A 7,915-nucleotide genomic window follows, 5' to 3' on the forward strand; every position below is an offset into this window, starting at 1 on the left:
GGGAATTCTGGAAGATCAAAACCAATGCATCAACTATCTCTGCAGCCACCTCTTTAAAACCCTAGGATGAATGTCATCAGGTCCAGGGGATTTGGCGGTTTCTAATATCATTAATTTCTCCAGTACTTTTTCTTTACTAATCTTAATTACTTCAAGTTCCTCACTCTCATTAGACGTTTAGTTCCCCACTATTTCCGGTATGTTTTTTCTGTCTTCTACCGTGAAGAGCGGTTCAAAATGTTTATTTAACATCTCTGCCATTTTCTTATTCCCCATTATAACTTCTCCTGTCTCTTCCTCGAAGGGATCAACGTTTACTTTCGCTAGACTCTTTCCTGTTTTCATACTTGTAGAATCTCTTACAATCTGTTTTATTATGTCTTGCTAGTTGACTCTCATATTCAATTTTCTCCCTCTTCATCAATTTCTCGGTCATCCTTTGCTTATTCCTAAAACCCTCCCAACCCTGAGGCATCCTACTCTTTTTGGCAGCATTAAAAGCCTTTTTTAAAATCTTATACTATCCTTAACTTCTTTGGTTGCCCATGGTTGAATGACTTTTCACTTGGAATTTTTAGAATTATGAATTATTTATTTAAATGTTTCCCATTGCTTATCTATCATCACATCTTTTAATCTAATTTTCCATCTACCTTAGCCAACTCGCACCTTATACTTTCGTAATTTTGTTTAAATGTGAGACCCTAGTTTCAGACTTAACCGGGTCACTCACAAACTCAATGTGATATTCTATCATATTATGATCACTCTTCCCCAAAGGATCCTTAACTATAAAATTACGAATTAACCTTCTCTCATGACACAATACTAGGTTCTCGGATGGGGCACACATGTCGACATGGCACATGGGCGCCGGGGGACGTTGATATCAGGTGGAGGAAATTGTGTGAATCGGCAGTGGCACAAATGCAGCTCTAGGTCAATTTTCCTCTGCTTCACACAAGAAACAGATCACAAAGCAGTCATTAAAATGATGAATATACAGCCCCCTATCCCTGCATTAGAAATAACCTAATAATAATGCAGTACAACGTTTGAGAAGGTAATGTTAGGATTCACAATGTTATACTCCAGCTCGTGGTTTCCAAAAACAAATGAAAACTTTGGCAATGAATGCATGTGCTTGTTCTTTCTAAGAAAACATGTAGATGATAAGAACACCAATTAGCCTGCTCTTGGCCGACACCAAGAATGTAAATTGAGACAAACTGCATCGTCATTCCCTGAATTTCTGTATATTAGCTTTAGTCGAAGCAAAATCATGGCCAACCTGCGCGCAATTTTCGGATATGTGCTTTCGCCTTGTGCCAGAATTGGATGTTTTGCATATTTAACATGACTTAGGATTACCATTGGTGATTTGCATCCAGCCACAACATAATAGTGAAACATTTCACTTTGTAATGTTCTGCAATTACAAACAGGTTGAATCATATATATTACAGCATAGTGGGAGATGAGGGAGAGACAGCTGCTCCAGGCATCGACAAAGGAGACTGTGGCAATGAAGCAGATATAGAACGTTTAGGCTAGATCGTCCAGTGATGAAGAATCTTTCTACTTATTCGACAAAGCAACATTAATACTAAAGAGAAATAGAAATGTGCCCAAAGCATGATTTCCTGCCTTTTTGGCAGCGCTGTTAGTTATTTAAGTTCTTTTTGATTTGGCTTAAGGGAAGCCCTATCCGTGAGGTAAGTGTTAAAGGAAACACTATTTTTTTCTTACCCATTTGTCTTTAAAGATGCCATTACTAGTGTTTGACGTTGTTTTCGACGTGGTGAAATAAATATATTTATCCAATTTCTGGATGGTTCGGTTTATCTCCCCACCCATCGGTGACTGTTTCTTTTCAGTATTCCATCAATGTCGATAAGTTATTGGAAATCTCACTGTATGTGAGGCGCTATGAAACTTCAGTAAACAAAAACAGATGACACAAGATGGCAAGCAAAAATGATCTAATCCAATAGCAACTCTTGTGGGAGTTTAGGAAAACGCAAAGCAAGTAAACAGAGAGTCCTGTGCAAGTTACGGTTAAATTGCTGATGAGTATTGGTTCAAATGTTCCTCAAACACATTGGCCTACAATTCCTGAACATAAGAGGAGGATACAAGTTAGACAGAAGAGGGGTGGTGGAAATTTGGGGGTAATGCATTTTGCCGAGGGTCACCATTTCTAAATTTTACGTTATTAAATTTAAACTGCAGGAAACAGGGGCAATAAGCGCCAATCCATTCCTCATGCCGTCCCTGACACTGATTGTATGTAATTCTCCTTGATCAGCCGATTCACTTTATATAGGCGAGCACATGGCACATACTGGGTCTGGCACTGGGAACGCCCAGAATGAGGTTAGTGGAAGAAATTACTTGAAATTGCATTGTGGGCAATGAAAAGGAAGTGACCAGTTAAAGATGTGTGGAAGATAAATTGGGAACGAAAAAGCTTTTATTCTGGTTGTGCATGAAAACAAGTCTTTGCGGGATCAAGAGAAGCAAAAAGGAAGAATGCTCCACTGAGTCACAAAGGAAAGGGTTCCCCTGCCATGGAATCCCCCCTTCCCTTCCGCAAGACCCTTCTGAAAGCTCTTCCGTGCTACTTGCATGGAAACTGGCTGGTCGCCAAAATCCATCTGATCTTTGCCTGCCGTCATATGCTCTGCATTCCCTTCCTATCCAGAATGAGCGGCAAATGTCCCAGCAGCATTTGAATGTCGCCTAAGAGTTAAAATACCCGTGCTTGAAAGTTAGAACATAAGAACATAAGAGATAGGAGCATGAGTAGGCCATTTGGTCCTTCGAGCCTGCTCCGCCCTTCAATGAGATCATGGCTGATCTGATTCTGGTCTTAACGCACTTTCCCGCCTCTTCCCCATATCTCTTGACTCCCTTGCTGATCAAAAATCTGTCTAACTCAGCCTTGAATATATTCAATGACTCAGCCTCCACCGCTCTCTGGGGCAAAGACTTCCAAAGGTTCACAACCCCCTGAAAGAAGAAATTTCTCCTCATCTCCGTCTTAAATGGACGACTCCTTATTCTGAGTCTGTGCCCCCTAGTTCTCGATTCCTCTATGAGGGGAAACATCCTCTCAGTATTTAACATGTCAAGCCCCCTCAGAATCTTATATGTTTCAATAAGATCTCCTCTCATTCTTCTAAACTCCAGTCAGCCCAACCTGCTCAATCTTTCTTCATAAGAAAACCCTTCCACACCCGGAATCAACCGAGTGAACTTTCTCTGAACCGCCTCCAATGCTAGTATGTCCTTCCTTTAATAAGGGGACCAAAACTGTACGCAGTACTCTAGGTGTGGTCTCACCAGCACCCTGTACAGTTGTAGCAAGACTTCCCTGCTTTTATAATCCATTCCCCTTGAAATAAAGGCCAATATTCCATTTGCCTTCCCAATTACCTGCTGCACCTGTTTACCACCTTTTTGTGTTTCATATACGAGGACACCCAAATCTCTCTGTACTGGAGCATTTTGTAGTCTTTCTCCATTTATATAATATTTTGCTTTTTTATTCTTCCTACCAAAGTGGATGACTTCACATTTTCCCACATTATACTCCATCTGCCAAATGTTTGCCCACTCACTTAACCTATCGATATCCCTTTGCAGTCACTTTGACTCCTATCTTTGTGTCATCAGCAAATGTGGCCACAGTCCACTCGCTTCCTTCATCCAAGTTATTGATATAGATTGTAAATAGTTGAGCTCCCAGCACTGATCCCTGCGGCACCCCACTAGTTATAGATTGCCATCCTGAAAATGACCCCTTTATCCCGACTCTCTGTTTTCTGTTCGTTAGCCAACCTTCTATCCATGCTGATGTGTTACCCCAACACCATGAGCTCTTACCTTGTGTTGTAACCTTTTAGGTGGCTCCTTATAGAATACCTTTTGGAAATCCAAATACACTACATCTACCTGTTCCCCTTTATCCACCCTGCTCGTTACTTCTTCAAATAACTCTGATAAATTTGTCAAACACGATTTCCCTTTCATAAAAGCATGTTGACTCTCCATGATTATATTATGAGTCTCCAAATGTCCTCCTACGACTTCTTTAATAATCGATTCTAGCATTTTCTCATTGACAGATGTTAGGCTAACTGGTCTATAGTTACTTGCTTTTTGTCTCCCCCCTGTTAAGTCAGTGAGTGCATTTGATACTTGCCTTGGCCCCAGTCTGCCTGCAACCACGGTCTGGGTTAAAATCCCTGTGTCTTCACTTGAAATAATATTAGTGACAATCGGTAATATTCATACAGACTGTATATTTCGTAATGATAACTTTAATTATTAATTTCTGCGGTGGATCCTCAATCTACCGCTATAACTTTGGCAGAAGATCAGCGGTAAACCCAATCAAATGTCGGGAATGATCATTGAATTTTTTAAAAGCCTGATGAAGTAAAAAAATACCTTGAGCATCCAATTTTAATGGTGCATTAGCATAGCTTTAGGATTCAAATGATTCTAACGGGCTTAGGGAACACAATAGTGGTCAGAGCAAACAATTACGTGTGCGCAAAACTCATAGGAAGGGGAGAATTAAAGTGGCTGGAAAAACCGGGTGACAACAATTCTAAATCCCTTCAGAGAGTCTCAACATACATCTCAAGAGACTGTCCAAAGCTTGGTCACCAGGATGCAGTCCAAGGAGGGTCCTAAACGAGGTGGAGCTGCGAAGAAGTTTACAAAAGGGAGTTCCAGAGAGTAGGAAGGGGGCAGTCCGAGGCACAACTGCTGTTATTGAGGTGAAGAGAGGGCGTTGCACCATGAGTGTAATCAGAGAAACAGGAGGGTATAAATTCATCTTGGGCGGTAAAGAATGGGTACTGTTACAGGTGTGTGATCTCTCTCCTGAGATTTTTCATTCTGCACGCCATCCAGACAATGGTAAAGGTTCAGATAGTAAAGATAGAAATCTATACTAAGGGCCTGTTTGAAACGAAAATCAGGCAACAGTAAAATGGGCAGCCCATTCGCAACAATACATTTTTCACGCAAGGAAAATTGACCTCAGCGAGATGTAAATTTTCTCTTTGGCCTCGTGTGTGGTAAAGCGACGGGGCTGATAGCGCTCCCAATGTCGAATCCTCATTTATTTCGATTGAAAATCTACCCCTAGTGCTTTGGGAAAGTAAAATAGTGGCCCAATGTGTCTTTAGTCAACTATGGAACAATCCTGTTCCCATCAATGTTTCATTAAGTTAATAATTAAAGTGAAGGGACTTTTAACCGTATTCACTAACTCCTCTCTGAACTTGGTCTGAACCACTGCATAGATAATGGTGTTGGTACACGAACTGAACCGCTGCAGCAGGTATCCTGTTTGTTACATGATAGTGAAAGGGTCGGTGTAATCTGTCTGCAAAAACTGCGAGTCTGCAATTTGTACACACATGTAATACATCAGAGTTAGCATCCACAACAGTACAAAATTGCCAGATATGGCGAGTAGAAAGATGATGGATTTTCTTCGATTCCTCATCTCTGGATCATTTTGATTCTCACCATTGTTGCCTTGTAATCCCTTTCGGATAATATTAGCTGCTAAAATATGCCTGATAGTCAAAGCATTGAGGAGCAAAATCAAAACGAATGGAGCAAATGGGGTTAAAATACTGTCTAACCAGAGATAGGCTATCCCGGCGGGAGAGGTATAAAAGCTTGACTGAGCTTTACAGAACCACCAGGTGCTGTCAATTACTTCCAGGGGTTCATACGTAAACCACATCGGAACATTTTCTAAAAAGCTCAGTCCACAAACTGTCACTATAACCGTAGCGGCGGTTTTATCTGTACAATATTTAGTTCTCAAATTCCGGCAACAAATGGCTACAAAACGATCAAAGGCAAAAGTCACGGTTAACCAGACGGAGCAATCAATGGCAAAATAAATCAGAGGGAGATTGATTCTGCAGACAGAAGTGTAGTTCAGGAATGAATATGGGAAATAAATATCTTTGATCCCATACAAGATTACATCAAATATCATGACAAGCAGATCCGCTATTGCCATGGCAACCAGATAGCGAGTGATGCATTTGGAGAGACCGCACGTTCCCCGGGAAAGAATCACAATCGTCATTAAATTAGCTACAAAAGAAAGAAAATGATGCGGAAATTACTCATTGTAGACAGGGGTAGGCCAGGTGGGGAAGACCCCAATAACTTTAATAACATTATTAAACATTTCTTAATATTAAAGACACTTATACATATTAAAACTAAGAATCCGCAATATAAGCAGGTTCTAAGAGTTCATATGAGGCAAAATTAAAACTTGTGAACAAACATTACTGGACCACTAATCTACACGGACAGACATGGCATGTTCCAGGCACAGATCCAAGCAGTTAGGAGATGACCAGAAGACTGACTGGATAAAAAAGACTAATAGAGAAGGTATGAGAAAAGATGAGATAGTAAGGTACAAACCGTAATAAACTAATGGTAGTCTCGTGAAGGTGCAATTAAGAGGATTACATAATTTACAAATGATTTAATGGGTTAATATTTTATGTATATTCAAATATAACCAGAACGTTTTGATATGTTATCATTAGTTTAGCAAGACGTCACGAAAACTATACAACACACAAAAGCTTAAGCGGGGGTTGAACTTCGAGCTTCGACCAGTGTAAACACATCAGAACAAATCTTTCTGATGACTCCCCAGTTGGGTAATTTCCTGTACCAATAATCTCATGGTCACTGTAGGTAGTGGGTGGGTAATATGAATAAAAAGCAGTAAACTGGCGTCTCATTGTTTCCTAGTTTTCGAGCTTGTTTAAAGGGGTCTGGATACTGATTATCCTGTAAAAAAACTCAATTTATATTTAGCCTATTAGAGGGCAAAAACCTAAAAGGCATAAGAAAGGGTTGAGCAGTGTGTGTAAAATCACATCAACATGTATATTTCTGGTCCTGTCGCTTAACCCATGCTTTATCATTTGAATTATTTCAACCAAACAATAAACTGATGTGGAATTGAGTGATTTTTTCCAGAGTCGAACAATTTATTTCCACTTAGTTCAAAAGCTGGTCACAACCAATTCAGGGAACACGGGTGAGAGAGGGGGAGGGATAATTCTAACGTTGGCCACCGTGTAAAACGGGCGATATCGGATCCACCCCCATTATACCCAACTTTCCTTTCCATTGACTTCACTGGGATGTAAAATCAGGAGAGCTGTATAACCTGAGGCCGATCTGTTACCCTCCGGTCTGCACTATCACCTAAACTTCAAATAATTCCCGTGTTGTCGTGGATCAGCAGTGCGGACAATGGGGTGAAATTCGACTTGGGCGGGAACTTCAATGGAACTAAATATCGGGTGAGGCAAGAATTTTTTGAGGAGGTAACAAGGAAGGTCGATGAGGAAAGTGCGTTTGATGTACTCCACGTAGATTTTAGCAAGGCTTTTGACAAGGTCCCACATGGCAAACTGGTCAAAAAAGTAAAAGCCCAGGGATCTAAGGGAAGGTGGCAAGTTGGATCCAAAATTGCCTTAGTGGCAGGAAGCAAAGGGTAATTGTCGATGTGTGTTTTTGTGACTGGAAGGCCGTTTCCAGTGGGGTTCCACAATGCTCAGTACTCGGTCCGTTGCTTTTTGTGATATATATTAATGATTTAAACTTAAATGTAGGGGGCATGATTAAGAAGTTTGCAGATGATACAAAAGTTGGCCGTGTGGTTGATAGTGAGGAGGAAAGCTGCAGACTGCAGGAAGATTTCAATGGACTGGTCAGGTGGGCAGAAAAGTGGCAAAGGGAATGCAATCTGGGGAAGTGTGAGGTAATGCATTTGAGGAGGTCAAACAAGGCAGGGAATACACAATAAATGGGAGGATATTGAGAGGTGTAGAGGAAGGGA

The sequence above is a fragment of the Heptranchias perlo genome, unplaced genomic scaffold (genome assembly GCF_035084215.1).
Source record: "Heptranchias perlo isolate sHepPer1 unplaced genomic scaffold, sHepPer1.hap1 HAP1_SCAFFOLD_347, whole genome shotgun sequence".
Lineage (NCBI taxonomy): Eukaryota > Metazoa > Chordata > Chondrichthyes > Hexanchiformes > Hexanchidae > Heptranchias > Heptranchias perlo.